The sequence below is a fragment of the Salvelinus alpinus genome, chromosome 22, assembly GCF_045679555.1.
Source record: "Salvelinus alpinus chromosome 22, SLU_Salpinus.1, whole genome shotgun sequence".
Taxonomy (NCBI): Eukaryota; Metazoa; Chordata; class Actinopteri; order Salmoniformes; family Salmonidae; genus Salvelinus; species Salvelinus alpinus.
Window position 1 is genome coordinate 22,018,666 of NC_092107.1, and position 20,358 is coordinate 22,039,023.

At 41.7% G+C, this 20,358-nt stretch overlaps 1 pseudogene; it reads right to left on the reverse strand.

The window, feature by feature from the left end:
- LOC139549632 (ankyrin repeat and protein kinase domain-containing protein 1-like) overlaps window positions 1-17,786 on the reverse strand; it is a 30,670-nt pseudogene extending 12,884 nt beyond the window's left edge.
- Between the last annotated feature and the right edge of the window lie 2,572 nt (window positions 17,787-20,358).

Consider the following 20,358-nt stretch of genomic DNA (forward strand, 5'->3'; position numbering starts at 1 on the left):
TGTTTCTCATGGTCTGAGAGTCCTTTTGGCAAACTCCAAGCGGGCTGTCATGTGCCTTTTACTGAGGACTGGCTTCCGTCTGGCCACTCTACCACAAAGGCCTGATTGTTGGTGTGCTGCAGAGATGGTTGTCCTTCTGGAAGGTTCTCCCACCTCCACAGAGGAACTCTGGAGCTCTGTCAGAGTGATCATTGGGTTCTTGGTCACCTCCCAGACCAAGGCCCCTGACCAAGGCCCTTCTTCCCCGATTAGTTTGGCCGGGCGGCCAGCTCTAGGTAGTTCCAAACTTCTTCCATTTAAGAATGATGGAGGCCACTTTGTTCTTGTGGACCTTCAATGCTTCAGAAATGTGTTGGTACCCCTCCCCAGATCTGTGCCTAGATACAATCCTGTCTCGGAGCTCTACGGACAATTCCTTCGAACTTTTTGCTCTGACATGCACTGTCAACTGTGTGACCTTATAAAGACAGGTGTGTTTCTAAAAAAAATCTAAAAACCTGTTTTACTTTGTCATTATGGGATATTGTGTGTAGATTGATGAGGGAATAACATGATTCAATAAATTTTAGAATAAGGCTGTAACGTAACAGAATGTGGAACAAGGGAAGGGGTCTGAATACTTTCCATATGCACTGTATTTAACCCCTTATTTTTGTCACTAAGCAGTCTCCATATAGACTTCCAATTTTTTGGGACTGGTACCAGGGACCTTCAGACGAGTCTTTAGAGGCCTGTGGGCGTCCTAGAGCCAAACCCACATGTACGAGTCTAACCTTTCCATAGATGTGTCATAATAGTTTGTAGGCCAAACCATTCGGAGTGTTACTACATAGGTGGATGTGGTGTACTGAGACACATCCAGTGCAAAAAACCCAGATACAGTATCTCTATCTTAAATTGACAGATTTTTATGGGGATTCTTTTATTGTGCTAATTCGATTTCGCGGGGGCGCTGACATTGACCATAGGGAGATCATTATGTGAAATTGTGTGCGCAGATGAAAAAATTTACCTCACTTGACACTTGATTGCCAGCAGTACTCTACTTTATGATTATGGAAATGTCTTCATCCTTAATGTTCTTTATTATCATTAAAGGAACATTACACTCCAAAATCACCTGTTTTCACCTGAAAAGTGGTACAATGTTAAGATGAATTCACATCCTACTCCATCGGTCGTGTAGATACAGCTATGGAAAAGATCATCAATCCAAACTAATTTTGGATTGTGTCATATAGCTGGATATACAAAATAGATGGCCTCGGACGTTACAGTATGTCATCAGAAGAAGTCTGAAAACATTTGATCAAACTTAGATTTTTTACTGTAATGTCAAATTAAAACTACTTGCTGAAGAGTCAGCTTCTTTTACCAACTGAAAACGACTTTCAAAAGCCTGTTAAAGAGCACATACAGTCATGGCCAAAAGTTTGAGAATGACACAAATATTAATTTTCACAGTCTGCTGCCTCAGTTTGTATGATGGCAATTTGCATATACTCCAGAATGTTATGAAGAGTGATCAGATGAATTGCAATTAATTGCAAAGTCCCTCTTTGCCATGCAAATGAACTGAATCCCCAAAAAACATTTCCACTGCTTTTCAGCCCTGCCACAAAAGGACCAGCTGACATCATGTCAGTGATTCTCTCGTTAACTTCTCTGCGCTACGGATCCCTTTTACGGGATCATTTTCTTAAACAACCGCTGAATTGCAGGGCGCAAAATATTACTAAAAATATTTACAATCATGCAATCACAAGTGAAATATACCAAAACACAGCTTAGCTTGTTGTTAATCCACCTATCGTGTCAGATTTTGAAAATATGCTTTGCAGCGAAAGAAATCTAAGCTTTTGTGAGTGTATCAATCAATGCTAGAACAGTTAGCCTTATATTTGCTTGGTTAGCTTGGTCACGAAAGTCAGAAAAGCAATAAAATTAATCGCTTACCTTTGATAATCTTCGGATGTTTGCACTCACGAGACTCCCAGTTACACAACAAATGTTCTTTTTGTTCGATAAATATTACTTTTATAACAAAAAAACGCCATTTGGGTTGCGCGTTATGTTCAGAAAACCAAAGCCTCGTTACGTTCGACGGAAATTCCAAAAAGTATCCGTAATGGTCGTAGAAACATGTAAAATGTTTTTTATAATCAATCCTCAGGTTGTTTTTAACAAACATAATCAATAATATTTCAAACGGACCGTAACCTATTCAATAAGAGAGAAAAGGAAAATGGAGAGCTACCCTCTCGCGCGCAGGAACTAATCAGAGGACACCTGACTACTTTTGAAAATTCTCACTCATTTTTCAAAGTAAAAGCCTGAAACTATGTCTAAAGCCTGGTCACAACCTGAGGAAGCCATTGGAAAAGGAATCTGGTTGATACCGCTTTAAATGGAAGAAAGACGGGCCAGGAAACACAGATTTAAAAATACAAATAAATCACTTCTGTGTTAGATTTTCTCAGGTTTTCGCCTGCAGAATCGGTTTTGTTATACTCACAGACAATATTTTGACAGTTTTGGAAACTTTGGAGTGTTTTCTATCCTAATCCGTAAATTATATGCATATTCTACGATCTGGACCTGAGAAATAGTCCGTTTACCTTGGGAACGTTATTGAAAAAATAAAAAAATAATCTGACCCCTAGCGTCAATTAACACAGGTGTGAGTGTTGACGAGACAAGGCTGGAAACCACTGTCATGCTGATTGAGTTCAAATAACAGACTGGAAGCTTCAAAAGGAGGGTGGTGCATGGAATCATTGTTCTTCCTCTGTCAACCATGGTTACCTGCAAGGAAACACGTGCTGTCATCATTGCTTTGCACAAAAAGGGCTTCACAGGCAAGGATATTGCTGCCAGTAAGATTGCACCTAAATCAACCATTTATCGGATCATCAAGAACTTCAAGGAGAGCGGTTCAATTGTTGTGAAGAAGGCTTCAGGGCGCCCAAGAAAGTCCAGCAAGCGCCAGGACGTCTCCTAAAGTTGATTCAGCTGCGGGATCGGGGCACCACCAGTACAGAGCTTGCTCAGGAATGGCAGCAGGCAGGTGTGAGTGCATCTGCACGCACAGTGAGGCGAAGACTTTTGGAGGATGGCCTGGTGTCAAGAAGGGCAGCAAAGAAGCCACTTCTCTCCAGGAAAAACATCAGGGACAGACTGATATTCTGCAAAAGGTACAGGGATTGGACTGCTGAGGACTGGGGTAAAGTCATTTTCTCTGATGAATCCCCTTTCCGATTGTTTGGGGCATCCGGAAAAAAGCTTGTCCGGAGGTGAGCTCTACCATCAGTCCTGTGTCATTCCAACAGTAAAGCATCCTGATACCATTCATGTGTGGGGTTGCTTCTCAGCCAAGGGAGTGGGCTCACTCACAATTTTGCCTAAGAACACAGCCATGAATAAAGAATGGTACCAACACATTATCCGAGAGCAACTTCTCCCAACCATCCAGGAACAGTTTGGTGATGAACAATGCCTTTTCCAGCATGATGGAGCACCTTGCCATAAGGCAAAAGTGATAACTAAGTGGCTCGGGGAACAAAACATCGATATTTTGGGTCCATGGCCAGGAAACTCCCCAGACCTTAATCCCATTGAGAACCTGTGGTCAATCCTCAAGAGGCGGGTGGACAAACAAAAACCCACAAATTCTGACAAACTCCAAGCATTGATTATGCAAGAATGGGCTGCCATCAGTCAGGATGTGGCCCAGAAGTTAATTGACAGCATGCCAGGGGGGATTGCAGAGGTCTTGAAAAAGAAGGGTCAACACTACAAATATTGACTCTTTACATCAACTTCATGTAATTGTCAATAAAAGGCTTTGACACTTATGAAATGCTTGTAATTATTCTTCAGTATTCCATAGTAACATCTGACAAAAATATCTAAAGACACTGAAGCAGAAAATTTTGTGGAAATTAATATTTGTGTCATTCTCAAAACTTTCGGCCACGACTGTATAGTATATGCTCATTAGAATTTTTTTAGACCCTGCAAAGCATTATCTCATATTATCTTCTAAGTTCTCTTCAGACTTAACATGCATAGTCGTCCTTGCATAGTCGAACTGCTCTCAGAGTCAAAAGAAAAGTCCCCAAGCCGTATGCACACGCCTTGTAACTAATTAGACGACATCAGATACAGTGCTGGGCAAATCAATTAGCATTGTGCTTTGCAGAATCACACTCTCGGGTGATGCAGCAGTGGCTGTCGCAGGAGGATTGCATCGGCGCCAGTCTCCTATCATAACAATGCCTCCTTGGCTGATACTTATTCTAAATATCTGTGTGCGTCACAAATGGCACCCTATTCCCTAGATTAGAGCACAACTTTCGACCAGGGGTTAATAGGGGATGCCCATAGGGCTTTGTTTAAAAGTATTGTACTAAATAGGGAATAGAGTGACATTTGGCACGAACATCCTGTCCTCACTTTTCCGCTCCATTAGTGTAGCGGAAGCCTATCATTCAGGAAAGGTGTAAAGTTATGTCATTTATGAGCAGCCCGGGTGCATGTGAAGTCAATTCAGGAAGATTAGAAAATAAAGATATCCTCCTAGAGTTATCCTGTTGTTCTGCTTATGGCTTGCAGATTTATGCCATACTTACACTCTAGTAAACCTTTTACAAGGTATGTTTGTCTGAGACAGAGTGGGCCTTCGTGAACAATTTAGAAACGTAACATTGAATCTTTCATGGACACACCTACTCATTCAAGGGTTTTCCTTTATTTTGACTATTTTCTACATCAAAACTATTAAATAACACATATGGAATCATGTAGTAACCAAAAAAGTGTTAAACAAATGAAAATATATTTTACATTTGAGATTCTTCGAAGTAGCCACCCTTTGCCTTGATGACAGCTTTGCACACTCTTGGCATTCTCTCAACCAGCTTCATGAGGAATGCTTATACAACAGTCTTGAAGGTGTTCCCACATATGCTGGGCACTTGTTGGCTGCTTTTCCTTGACTCTGCAGTCCAACTCATCCCAAAACATCTCAATTGGGTTGAGGTCGGGTGATTGTGGAGGCCAGATCATCTGATGCAGCACTCCATCACTCTCCTTCTTGGTCAAATAGCCCTTATAGAGCCTAATGTTGTTTTTTGGGTCAGTGTCCTGTTGAAAAGGAAGTAATTGTCCCACTTAGCGCGAACCAGATGGGATGGTGTATCACTGCAGAATAATGTGGTAGCCATGCTGGTTAAGTGTGCCTTGAAATTGAAATAAATCCCAGACAGTGTCACCAGCAATGCATCCCCACACCATCACACCTCCTCCTCCATGCTTCACAGTGGGAACCACACATGCAGAAATCATCTGTTCACCTACTCTGCACCTTACAATACACAGCGGTTGGAACCAAAAATCTAAAATTTGGACTCATCAGACCAAAGGACAGATATCAACCGGTCTAATGCCCATTGCTCATGTTTCTTGGCCCAAGCAAGTCTCTTCTTCTTATTGGTGTCATTTAGTAGTGGTTTCTTTGCAGAAATCGACCATGACGGCCTGATTCATGCAGTCTCCTCTGAACAGTTGATGTTGAGATGTGTCTGTTACTTGAACTCTGTGAAGCATTTATTTGGGCTGCAATCTGAGGTGCAGTTAACTCTAATGAAAGTATCCTCTGCAGCAGAGGTAACTCTGGGTCTTCCTTTCTTGTGGCGGTCCTCATGAGAGCCAGTTTCATCATAGCACTTGATAGTTCTGCGACTGCACTTGAAGAAACTTTCAAAGTTCTTGACATTTTCTGGATTGACTGACCTTCATGTCTTAAAATAATGATGGACTGTCATTTCTCTTTGCTTATTTGAGCTGTTCTTGCCATAATATGGACTGGGTCTTTTACCAAATAAGGCTATCTTCTGTGTACTGACTGTCTCAAACACACTAAGAAGGAAAGAAATTCCAAAATATATTTTTATTTCTTAAACTCCTTTTTGGTTACTACATGATTCCATATGTGTTATTTCATAGTTTTGATATCTTCACTATTATTCTACAATGTAGAATAAAGAAAAACCCTGGAATGAGTAGGTGTGTCCAAACGTTTGACTGGTACTGTATGTGGGAGAGGTGTGCTTAGAGGCCTATACTGTATATTGTGGGCCTGTACAGCATGACCCCCTGTGCTTTTTATTCGCACGTTGTTAACAAAACAAAATTATAATTAGTTCAGCTTCAGGATATTTCAGAACTACTGAAAGAGCATTCCAAATCTCTGCCACTCAAATTCTTCTCAGCTTCCCTTACATCTCTTTTTTTGCATCTGTCTCCTTCCCTGCAGTGCAGTTTTGAGGAGATTTCGTATTAACGGCTCATTGATTCATTTGGACTTGGGCCCATGTGTCTCATAATGCCTGGAGGTTGGGATTCTGAGACTATTCTCATTTTATGCTTCCAGCTGCGCACGGTTTGTTCACCCTTTCAACTACAAGGATTTTTTTTATTAAACACAATTTCCCCTTGCCTCCTAAATCTGCTCAGCCTCTTCTCCCTCCGGGCTGTCTGCGCTGATCTCCCTGCGTGTGTGCATGTGTGTGCATGTGCTGTGTGTGTGATCTGTAATTTACATATGGAGTTATCTTAAAGGCGATGTTTGCCTGCTGTCCAGGGAGGGAGTAAACACATCATAGTGATGCTTTACGTAATTCTGTCTCAATACTCTGTCTCAACAATGGGACGATATAGATCATGGCAGACGGGCTGAGCTGTTAATTTGAAAGGGGTGTATGCATGAGAGACCGATACAATGTGATCTATCTTTATTAATAGACAAAACAATGAAGAGTGATAGGCCTATCATTAAACAACTCAATGAGAAAACAAATAGCTTTTCTGTGGGATATGAATTGCTACTTCTGGGCCTTTCTTGTCTATTGGTAGGTAATAAAAGTCCAAACTCAAAACTCATATATGTCTTTTAGTACATTTTGCCAATATGCCACAAACTATCAAGCCTTATATCCATTCCCCAGGTTACTCGAGACACACATGTAGCTCAAATACAATACACGCAATTTCCTTTCATAGGATAGCCGGAGACAAAGTCGTTATTATCCTTTGGGTGATCGGGTGAACCCTCTTGGGTGTACCCTCTTGGGTGTGTGACATCACTCCGAGCCCTTACCAAACAAAGGTGGACAATTTCTCTCCCCTCGGATGTAGAATCAGTAGTAACCACCAAGTTCAATGACAGTTATCTTACATTTAAAATACATATCTAGTATTCCAGCAACCCAATAACGTTGTCGCAGAGGAGGGCTTATTAGCTAGCTAAAGGGTTTGAGTCGTCTCAGCCGTTTTCTTACAAAATAGCTCCGTTAACAACGCTAGCTAGTTATTGTTAGCTACAGTTGAAGTCGGAAGTTTACATACACCTCAGCCAAATACATTTAAACTCAGTTTTTCACAATTCCTGACATTTAATCCAAGTAAAAATTCCCTGTTTTAGGTCAGTTAGGATCACCACTTTATTTTAAGAATGTGAAATGTCAGAATAATAGTAGAGAGAATGCTTTATTTCAGCTTTTATTTCTTTCATCACATTCGCAGTGGGTCAGAAGTTTACACCCAATTAGTATTTGGTAGCATTGCCTTTAAATTGTTTAATTTGGGTCAACATTTTCGGGTAGCCATCCACAAGCTTTGGTTCTCCTCTCTTCCACCTAACGACGAGCGTTACACATATGCAGTTGCAAACCGTAGTCAGGCTTTTTTATGGCGGTTTTGGAGCAGTGGCTTCTTCCTTGCTGAGCAGCCTTTCAGGTTATGTCGATATAGGACTTGTTTTACTGTGGATATTGCTACTTTTGTACCTGTTTCCTCCAGCATCTTCACAAGGTCCTTTGCTGTTGTTCTGGGATTGTTTCGCACTTTTCGCACCAAAGTACGCTCATCTCTAGGAGACAGAATGCGTCTCCTTCCCAAGCGGTATGACTGCTCTGTGGTCCCATGGTGTTTATACTTGCATACTATTGTTTGTACAGATGAATGTGTACCTGCAGGCGTTTGGAAATTGCTCCCAAGGATGAACCAGACTTGTGGAGGTCTACCATTTTTTCTGAGGTCTTGGCTGATATTTTTTGATTTTCCCATGATGTCAAACAAAGAGGCACTGAGTTTGAAGGCAAGCCTTGAAATACAACCACAGGTACACCTCCAATTGACTCAAATGTTGTCAATTAGCCTATCAGAAACTTCTAAAGCCATGACATAATTTTCTTGAATTTTCCAAGCTGTTTAAAGGCACAGTCAACTTAGTGTATGTAAACTTCTGACCCACTGGAATTGTGATACAGTGAATTATAAGTGAAATAATCTGTCTGTAAACAATTGTTTGAAAAATGACTTGTGTCATGCACAAAGTAGATGTCCTAACCAACTTTCCAAAACTATAGTTTGTTAACAAGAAATGTGTGGAGTGGTTGAAAAATGAGTTTTAATGACTCCAACCTAAGTGTATGTAAACGTCCGACTTGAACTGTAGACTACACCTCGACTCCGGAGCTCATGTGCACATACCAATGTCACATAACCTTCAGTACCCAGCTGTTGAGATGTAGTAGTTTGTTTTCACCAAAATATGTCAATTCTCAGGGACAACTCTTAGATTCCCAAACACAATTAAGGAATGAATTATGTACCAAAACGTATATTCTGTTCTGTTGGCAATGCTACAGTAAACACTGTATATGAGCTTTGCGTACAAGGATATTAATTAGCATTCATTAATTCATGTGTATGAAATGACCAGTCATCCTGCATTGTGGAAGTTGTTTAATCTGTTGAGCTTGTGGCAAATCAGGAACAAATTGTTGTAGCATTTTAGGTAAAATGATGCATGATGAAGTAGTGCAGACAGAGATGTTAATGAATCATCGGTGTCATTTGTGTCTTAGTTAGAGTAGCCAGTGATCTGTACAGTTGTTATAAGAAATTGGTCAGAATTAATATGATGATATGGGTCATGCTTGAGATGATGATTGAGAATCATTGAGAGGATAATAAACTTTTTACCAAACAATTATTTCCAGATTTGCTATTATACAAACGTGTACAGTCGCAGGTTTAGAGGACTTAGTCAAAGAGACTAGCAACAATAATAGGATGTTTACAATATGCACAGTATGTTTAAATTCAAATGATCATAAAACGTTCTTTATCATCAAATCATCTTGAATCATTGTGCACAGTGGTTTGGTGAATTAACAATTGTTGCCATGCAACAACAACAAAAAAGATAATCAACCGTCAGGTAATCTATTCTGTGCACGTGTTTCTGTGTCATATTACCACAGTGTAAAGTTAAGACATTCACTGCATCGGTGAAGGGAGTGATAAATCGGACTCCAGAAGCTGTCACGTATAAGAGGAGTGAATTGGATTGATTCTGGTCAGGGTCTGGCCTGCAGGCTGATGTGATTGACCATTGTCTCCTACTTCGTCATGGTAGGATCAGGTCTCCTCTATGCAGCCAGCTGTAGCACGCTCTGGACTCTGGGGAAACCCTCCAATCGGCCCACCGCCGTCTATAGGCCATCCAGAGAAGCAGCAGTGTCCCCGTCTCCAGCGAACACCCCACCACCACCCCCAGTATGACAAGCCTTATCTCCATCTCAGCTGTTGTATCTCAAATTCAAACAGCAACACAATACCTCCCAAATGGCACTCTGTTCCCTATATAGTGCACAACTTCTGCCCATAGGGAATAGGGTGCCATTTGGGATGCATACACAGTCTACATACATCAGGCACTAATTTCCTCTCTGATAAGGATCTTTTGAGCGTATTATCAAAGATTGATCATAATTTGTTATTTAGTCACGCTAATAATTACCCATCTCCCCTGGGAGAGAAGAAATCTCTTCTCCTTTCAACATGGGACCAAAAGATATGCGGTTCCTCAGATTGGTGGAGATAGCCTTTGGACCGCTCTCGGAGTAGAGATCTCTGTGCTGAAGACTCTGCTGCAGTTAGAAAAGAGAAATACGTGGCTTGTGTGTATGGAAAATTATGAGTTGGAGGAGATAACCGGTAATCAGGATGCTTCTGGGTCTCTTTCCAGGTACATAGTGTATTGTAAATCATTCTTCTGTTATTAATATGCCTCCAAATATGTTGCCTCAGTCGTTGTTGTTTGATATCAAAGTCACTGGAGGGAAATCATTTTATACAACACATTTAATCTGTAACTAGTGAGGTTTCAGCTTTAAGGCTACATGTAAGGCTAAATACCCCAAACAACACATAGGCCTATTCTCAAATTGAAGGCATCTGGAAGAGGCTGATGGTGAAGCTGGCACATTTTGAAAGGATGCTGGGTAACAGCCTGATTCCTTGCGGGTCCAGCGGTAACCTGGAAGTTACCACAACAAATCAAATATAATACAATTGTATTTGTCACATGTGCTGACCGTGAAATGCTTACTTACAAGCCCTTAACCAACAAAGCAGTTCAAGAAATAGAGTTAAGAAAATATTGACAAAATAAACTGAAGTAAATTTTTTTATAGAAAGTAAGGGGGGGTGGGGGGGTCAATATAAATAGTCCAGGTGGCCATTTGATTAATTGTTCAGCACTCTTATAGCTTGAAGGTAGAAGCTGTTAAGGATCCTTTTGGACCTAGACTTTGCGCTCCGGTAACACTTGCTGTGCGGTAGCAGAGAGAACAGACTTGGGTGACTGGAGTCTGACAATTTCTGGGGCTTTTCTCTGACACCCTCTAGCAGAGGTGTGGACTTGAGTCACATGACTTGGACTCGAGTCAGATTCGAGTCACAAATATGATGACTTGCAACTCGACTTTGACTTTAACACCAATGACTCGTGACTTGACTTGGACTTGAGCCTTTTGACTCGACCTGACTTGATACCCTCCCCAAGCCCAAATATAAAAATTATGCTATTAAAAAAAGTGTGCAGCGCATCAACTCTTCATTTAACGGATTACAGTTTGAATCGGACAGCAGCCAATCAAATTGTGCCAGCTGAGAAAAAGTTGTGCGTGGCAGTGCAGAGGAATGTCGACAAGTGAATTCAGATGGAGCCCTTGGAAAGATGATACCCCAAATTATTATTTTCGGATATAAAGACGACGCTGTATCAACAACAAATGGATTGCAACTTGCATAACATGCGGGAAGAAAATTACAGATGGAGGCGCAACAAGCATGTAGGCTAACGTAAAGTTAAATCAAAGAGCCTCCTCACAGTCAGTCAGTGCAGGAAGGTGATCATTGCGCCCAAGATTGAGCTACAACTGGCTAGGCAGTTGGTAGCCTAAATCCTGCCTAATGTTACTGCTGTTCCTAAAACCATTGACATACGTTAGCCTACTGTAACCACAGAGAGAGAGAGAGAGAGAGAGAGAGAGAGAGAGAGAGAGAGAGAGAGAGAGAGAGAGAGAGAGAGAGAGAGAGAGAGAGAGAGAGAGAGAGAGAGAGAGAGAGAGAGAGAGGGAGAGAGAGAGAGAGAGAGAGAGAGAGAGAGAGAGAGAGAGAGAGAGAGAGAGAGAGAGAGAGAGAGAGAGAGAGAGAGAGAGAGAGTTAAGGTTGGGCGATTGTGTACAAGCCTACATCGCCCGATTGCGCCCCATAGCAGTCCTTCATATTCGATCACTATTAGGGGAGGCGGGCTGAGGGTGTTCTTTCTCATGGCCACCCATGTATTTCCATGGAAATATAACGTTTATTTGTAAAGTAATAAATATATACAGTGGGGAGAACAAGTATTTGATACACTGCTGATTTTGCAGGTTCTCCTACTTACAAAGCATGTAGATGTCTGTAATTTTTATCATAGGTACACTTCAACTGTGAGAGACGGAATCTAAAACAAAAATCCAGAAAATCACATTGAATGATTTTTAAGTAATTAATTTGCATTTTATTGCATGACATAAGTATTTGATCACCTACCAACCAGTAAGAATTCCGTCTCTCACAGACCTGTTCGTTTTTCTTTAAGAAGCCCTCCTGTTCTCCACTCATTACCTGTATTAACTGCACCTGTTTGAACTCGTTACCTGTATAAAAGACACCTGTCCACACATTCAATCAAACAGACTCCAACCTCTCCACAATAGCCAAGACCAGAGAGCTGTGTAAGGACATCAGGGATACAATTGTAGACCTGCACAAGGCTGGGATGGGCTACAGGACAATAGGCAAGCAGCTTGGTGAGAAGGCAACAACTGTTGGCGCAATTATTAGAAAATGGAAGAAGTTCAAGATGACGGTCAATCACCCTCGGTCTGGGGCTCCATGCAAGATCTCACCTCGTGGGGCATCAATGATCATGAGGAAGGTGAGGGATCAGCCCAGAACTACACGGCAGGACCTGGTCAATGACCTGAAGAGAGCTGGGACCACAGTCTCAAAGAAAACCATTAGTAACACACTACGCCGTCATAGATTAAAATCCTGCAGCGCACGCAAGGTCCCCCTGCTCAAGCCAGCGCATGTCCAGGCCCGTCTGAAGTTTGCCAATGACCATCTGGATGATCCAGAGGAGGAATGGGAGAAGGTCATGTGGTCTGATGAGACAAAAATAGAGCTTTTTGGTCTAAACTCCACTCGCCGTGTTTGGAGGAAGAAGAAGGATGAGTACAACCCCAAGAACACCATCCCAACCGTGAAGCATGGAGGTGGAAACATCATTCTTTGGGGATGCTTTTCTGCAAAGGGGACAGGACGACTGCACCGTATTGAGGGGAGGATGGATGGGGCCATGTATCGCGAGATCTTGGCCAACAACCTCCTTCCCTCAGTAAGAGCATTGAAGATGGGTCGTGGCTGGGTCTTCCAGCATGACAATGACCCGAAACACACAGCCAGGGCAACTAAGGAGTGGCTCCGTAAGAAGCATCTAAAGGTCCTGGAGTGGCCTAGCCAGTCTCCAGACCTGAACCCAATAGAACATCTTTGGAGGGAGCTGAAAGTCCGTATTGCACAGCGACAACCTGAAGGATCTGGAGAAGGTCTGTATGGAGGAGTGGGCCAAAATCCCTGCTGCAGTGTGTGCAAATCTGGTCAAGAACTACAGGAAACGTATGATCTCTGTTAATTGCAAACAAATGTTTCTGTACCAAATATTAAGTTCTGCTTTTCTGATGTATCAAATACTTATGTCATGCCATAAAATGCAAATTAATTAGAGAATACAGGGGGTGCTGTTTTCGCATTAGCATAATTTGCTCTACAGATTAAACTGCCTCTTATTCAATTATTGCTCTTACTATATGCATATAATTAATACCATTGGATAGAAAACAATCTCTAGTTTCTAAAACCGTTTCAATTTTGTCTCTGAGTGAAACAGAAGTCATTTGACAGCACTTTCCCTGACCAAGAAGAAGAATGCAAGATGTGTATGCTCGCTTCAACGCTCTGCCTATATATGGTCACGCCACCTATGACCCGAAACACACTTCATTCGTCTTCCTCTGGGTGTCAAGAGGACGTCAGAGGAGAAATTTTTTGTTTATCTTGTACTGACGTGAAATAAGACCTATTTCTTTGGCGTGACCGACAACTTCCGGTTCTCTCAATCGCGCGATTTGGAGGCGCGATTGTCTACTGTTTTGCTGCCGTTACGGATGAAAACTATCTCCGTCTCGAAGTTTGTTTGATACATGTGACCATATCATCGTAATGTATGTTTTTTCAATATAGTTTAATCAGATTATTTGAATTTTTTCGGGAGTTTTGCCGTGTTCCGTTCTGTGACTTTTTTTACTTTGGACAGATCCGTGCCAGTCGACCAGTACCTATGCTAAATGAAGAGGGAAAGTTGCCATTATGAATGGATTGAACGACTCATCAGGACTAAGGACACCTTGATCAACATTCTGATGAAAGATCAGCAATAGTAAGACCCAATTTACGATGTTATTTCATATATCTGTCGTGCATGTGAACTGGTCGTGGGCGCCCAGCTGGTTCTGGCTGGCGTGGCTATGCTAATTTAGCGCTACATTTTGTTTTCGCTATAAAACATTTAATAAATCTGAAATATTGTTTGGATTCACCAGATGTTGGGCTTTCAATATCTGTACGCTGTGTATTTTTCTGAAATGTTTTAAGATGAGTAATTAGTTATATGACGTTGGTCTCTGTAATTGTTCTGGCTGCGTCGGCACTATTTCAGATTGCAGCTGCCATGTAGAACTGTGATTTATACCTGAAAAATGCACATTTTTCAAAAAAAAAACTATGCTATACCATAAATATGTTATCAGACTGTCATCTTATGAAGTTGTTTCTTGGTTAGTGGCTATATATATTTTTATTTAGTCGAATTAGTGATAGCTACTGACGCAGGAAAAAACTGTTGGAGTAAAAAAATTGTGTCTTTTGCTAACGTGGTTAGCTAATAGATTTACATATTGTGTCTTCCCTGTAAAACATTTTAAAAATCTGAAATGGTGGCTTTATTCACAAGATCTGTATCTTTCATCTGGTGTCTTGGACTTGTGATTTAATGATATTTAGATGCTACAATTTACTTGTGACGCTATGCTAGCTATGCTACTCAGTGGGGGGGGGAGTGGGGGGTGCTCCCGGATCAGGGTTGGTGACTCGTTAAAGGTTAAAAATCATTCAATGTGATTTTCAGGATTTTTGTTTTAGATTCCGTCTCTCACAGTTGAAGTGTACCTATGATAAAAATTACAGACCTCTACATGCTTTGTAAGTAGGAAAACCTGCAAAATTGGCAGTGTATCAAATACTTGTTCTCCCCACTGTATATTAAAAGCATTCATGATTTGCGTAAATGTAATATACTAACCATTACTCTGGTTAAAAATATGAAATGGTATTACATTTGGTGAAGAGCACATTATGACTTGTTTAGGACTTGAGACTTGACTTGATACTTGACGGTCATGACTTGAGACTTGACTCGGACTTGCCTGTCTTGACTTGGGACTTGACTTGGGACTGGAGTGCTAAGACTTGAGACTTACTTGTGACTTGTAAAACAATTACTTGGTCCCACCTCTGCCGCCTAGTATATAGGTCCTGGATGGCAGGAAGCTTGGCCCCAGTGATGTATTGGGCAGTATGCACTACCCTCTATAACGGAGGCCTGTTCGGCTCTGCTTTTCCTGTAGTTCACGATCATCTCCTTTATCTTGCTCACATTGAGGGAGAGGTCAGAGACCACACTGCCAGATCTCTGACCTCCTCCCTATAGGCTGGTGATCAAGCCTACCACTGTTGTGTCATCAGCAAACTTAATGATGATGTTGGAGTCGTACTTGGCCATGCTGTCATCGGTGAACAAGGAGTACAGAAGGGGACTAAGCACACACCCCTGAGGGGCCCCAGTGTTGAGGATCAGTGTGGCAGATGTGTTGTTTCCTACCCATACCACCTGGGGGCGGCCCGTCAGGAAGTCCAGGATCCAGTTGCAGATGGAAGTGTTTAGTCCCAAGGTCCTTAGCTTAGTGATGAGCTTTGTGGACACTATGGTGTTGAATGCTGAGCTGTAGCATTCTCACATAGGTGCTCCTTTTGTCTAGGTGGGAAAGGGCAGTGTTGAGTGCGATTGAGATTGCATCATCTGTGGATCTGTTAGGACGGTTTACGAATTGGAACGGGTCTAAGGTTTCCGGGATGATGCTGTTGATGCTATGACCAGCCTTTCAAAGCACGTCATGGCTACGAACGTGAGTGCTAAGGGCGGTAGTCATTTAGGAAGGTTACCTTCACATTCTTGGGCACAGGGACAATGGTGGTCTGCTCGAAACACGTAGATATTACAGACTCGGTCAGGGAGAAGTTGAAAATGTCAGTGAATACACCTGCCAGTTGGTTCGCTCATGCCCTGGGTATATGCTCTGGTAATTCTTCTGGCACCCGCGGCCTTGTGATTTTTGACTAGTTTAAAGGTCTTACTCACATTGGCTACGGAGTGTGATCACACAGTCGTCCGGAACAGATGGTGCTCCCATGCATGCTATGCGTGGGGCGGCAGGTAGTCTAGTGGTTAGAGCATTGGGCCAGTAACTGAAAGGTTGCTGGATCGAATCCCCGACCTGACAAAGTAAAAATCTGTTATTCTACCCCTGAACAAAGCAGTTCAGTTCACTGTAGGCCGTCATTGTAAATAATAATTTGTTCTTAACTGACTTGCCTCGTTGAAGCTTTAAAAATTCATCATTGCTTGCCTCAAAGCGATCATAAAAGGCACTTAGCTCGCAGCTCTCAGCTGTGGTTCCCTTTGTAGTGTGTAATGGTTTGCAAGCCCTGCCACATCCGACAAACGTCAGAGCCGGTGTAGTACGATTTGATCTTTGTCCTGTATTGATGCTTTGCCTGTTTGATGGTTCGTCTGAGGGCACAGCAGGATCTCTTATAAGCGTCCAGGTTAGTGTCCCGCTCCTTGAAAGAGGCAGCTCTAGCCTTTAGCTCGGTGCAGATGTTGCCTTTAATCCATGGCTTCTGGTTGGGATATGTACGTACGGTCGCTGTGGGGATGACGTTGTCGATGCACTTATTGATGAAGCCAGTGACTGAGCTGGTATACTCCTCAATGTCATTGGATGAATCACGGAACATATTCCAGTCTGTGCTAGCAAAACAGTCCTGTAGCGTAGCATCAGTGTCATCTGACCACTTCCGTATTGAGAAAGTCACTGGTACTTCCTGCTTTAGGAATCAGGAGGGTAGAATTATGGTCAGATTTGCCAAATGGAGGGCGAGGGAGAGCTTTGTATGCGTCTCTGTGTGCGGATTAAAGGTGGTCTAGAGTTTTTTCCCCTCTGATTGCACATGTGACATGCTGGTAGAATTTAGGTAAAACAGATTTAAGTTTGCCTGCATTAAACAACTGTGGGACTGAGAGAGGAGTTGAGTATCGGTTGGCAGCAGCAGCAGCAAAAACATTCACAGGACAAGTGATGGGAACAACACTGAACTTTGTTTTGAACTAATTCAAATAGCAGGGGTCACAAATGTTTCCGACAACAGCAAGTCAACACAAAGTAAAGAAGAGAGGAACAATGGATTTGGTGGTTATCATTGACTTTCTGTTCATATTGATCGTGGAGTCTACAATGAATGCCCCCTCTCCTAAGACTGTTATGAGGATGTGTTTATGCGATATAATCTTAAAGCATTTTCAGCACGAGTTCACTCTTCCTTGTCAACACTTTTCCCTTTAAATAGATATTCCCTGTTCAGATATAGGCAGCAGTGGTAGTCGACAGCTAAAGAGCTTATCCACTGTTGGCAGATACTGTATTAGGGGATGTGCTTTTTTCTTTTTTTTCTATATGCTGTCTAAGTGTTTCATTTGTCATCCGTCCCAGAAACGATGCCTCATTGTGGTAAGACCATCAGCAAGCAAGCCCAGGGAGGTGAAAAAAATATTCCAACTTTCAACACATGCCTGGCAACCTGGATCAAGCGGGATTGATTTGATTCCAGGACAGAGGAAGCACATAACAGTATTTACTTGATTGGCTCATTTGCCAACATTGATGGTTTAGTCCCATTCTGGAGCTGTGGTTAGTAGAGCTGCTGGAGATATTCCATGTATGAAACAAAACCAATTTGAACACCTACCTGGAAAACACACAACAGGTTGTGTTGAATTCATCAAGCTGAACAGTCGGCGAGAGACAGCAGGACTTTAGCTCTAGGTTCACCTGACTGTTGTTGGCTTTCAGGTTGATGACCACATGGAGGATCCCCAGAGCTGGGACAAAGTCTCCGGGCAGAACACCGTGCTCCGGGTTCAAGTTCATCTCGGCTGTGTAGTTGCCAGTGCCACAAATATCATCGAAAATGACCCCTAATCTGAAAAATGATTGAACAAACATGAAACCTATAATTACAAAGCAGCTGTAATGAAACTACATGTTACTAAAACATTGTTACTACAGCTATTACTGTGTAGTTACATAGGTACAGTGGTTCCTCCTTTAAAAGTTGTGTCATACTGCAGCACACCTCGCGGGCTTCTGCAGAATTCTATGGCAGGTTATTTAATTGTCAGCCATTTTTTACGTTAATGAAAGTGCTATGTTCTTATTTTTCAGAGTAAATAACTCACGGACACCAGAGAAGCTTAACCAAGTTTAATTCTTCCCAAAGGGTCGACACAGCTTTATTCAGACAGCAAAACATTTCTCACCATCACAGTTATATACATCCCACTTAAGACACTCCTCCTTCTCTCCAATCCTTACATCTTATGGTTCTACAGGAAGAGGGTAACAAGATACTAAACCCTTATTACTCCCTTAAGGGGATCTGACCTCACCTCCTAACCTCAACCCCTCCTTCTTCTCGTACACAGATGTCCATCTGCCTCCCCTATAGCAATCCTTTGAGCTCCCCCCGTCCACCAAGCACATTCCACAGCCACTCCGTCTTTCTACAGATCTCACTCCTTTATATACTCTGCGTCTGATCTATCATGTCTTTAATATCTCAATGTTCAAAATGTCGAATCCAACACAAGTAGGTGCTAGTTTGACCACCAGGGGGTAGCGTTGAGAAACATTTGATAGTCTCCCATATTGGCATTACTAGAGAATTTAAAACTTTTTTCGTAATAACATTGTACATGGGATTAATTTGATTAATATTATGGTGTTTCTATTCCGAGAAAAACGAAAAACTAAACCCTCAGGGTTTCCGTTAGGATGGAATGGGAAATATTGCGCATTCGGGAGTAGGCTACAGCATAAGAGGATAGGAGGATTCTAAATTAATATCTATGGCATAACATTTCCACACCTTGTATTGTAGTGTAACTAATTTTCATTTCGCCTATGGTAGGCCTCCAGTATATCCCAACAATTTTTTTTCAATGACATGACTCTCCGCCAATAATTATATTTAGAAGATTGGAAGAGACGTCCGCAGTGGGAAGGCTATACAGTATATAACAATATTTTGGAGATTATTATATATTTTTTTTAAACGACAGTGAGCGATTGTAATCTGAACAAAGGCCCAAATAATATTTATAAAGGCCAAAATATAGCTCTGCTAATAGCCATAATGACGCTGTACAACGTGACCATGTGTGATTGAATGAGTATTTTCCAGTAAGCAACAATTTGTTTGCCTTCGTTATGGATTCATGACTAAATCAAAATCTGCATTTCGAAAGAGTATTCTATCATTATTTTATTAACGAAAGCATAAAGATGCTGATGAAGAAATACAGTACTGGATAATAAAACATTTAAATAATGTTGAAGATATAAGGCAATTGCATTTGTTTATTAGGCTACCGTGCAGTCTGACAAGTAAATATAGCCTACAATACATACTGTAGTAAACATGGGAAAGTGCCTGATTCCTTACATAAGGGAGAGCAGGCCATGTCCAGACTCTCTCGGCGACCTCAAGTACCTTCAATAATAGCCGTGCTAAAGAATGTGGGCACGCGGGAGAGCTGGGTTCAATTCCCTGACAGGGAGGAAGGAGTAAAAATAAAGAAAAATCCTGGAATGAGTAGGTGTGTCCAAACTTTTCATTGGTACTTGCTTAATTAATTTTAATAATATTATGGTGTTTCTATTCCAAGAAAAATGAAAAACCCTCTGGGTTTCCATTAGGATAGATCGGAAAATATGGCGCTGTACAACGTGATGGTCGGCAGTACAGTACTGGGCTATTTAGCTAAAGAATCCCCATGTCGTGCGGGCAGGGCACGCGGGAGACCTGGTTCAATTATTAGTTACATTGTTTTAGTTTGAACGTGCAGACTGGCAACTAAGAACAGAACAGTGGGAACATTTCCCCAGTCAGCGCCATTATTAGTGCAATGCCTCTTAAATATTTTGGAGATGACTTCATTTTCAAATGACGTAAAATGAGCGCAAAAAAAATGCCATTCTTGAACATGGGGTGAGACATTGTTACTAATTTGTAAATAAAGCCAGTTTGTTATTTAGAATTATTTATTTCTGTTTTTAGAGGAAGAAAAAACAAAATCCTAGTCATTTCATGGGTCTCCCAGTCCAGGCATTGAACCAGCATCTATAGCAACACTCAACAGCTTGCACTGCTATGCAGTGTTTTAGACCATTGCACCACTCAGGCCCTGCACATCGTGACTGGTCAGGAGAGGCCTACAGTACTACAGTAAGAGCAAAATAATCCTAACAAAATAAAATACTAAATACCTTAGTGTAACAACAGTTTTAGTAAGTAATACTAAGTTGTGCACAATTATCAGTTTCTATTTAGGTTTATGTCGCCCATTCATTGTCAGTTAGAGACACAGTAGCTCCTTGTCACGCCCTGGCCTTAGTATTCTTTGTTTTCTTTATTATTTTAGTTAGGTCAGGGTGTGACATG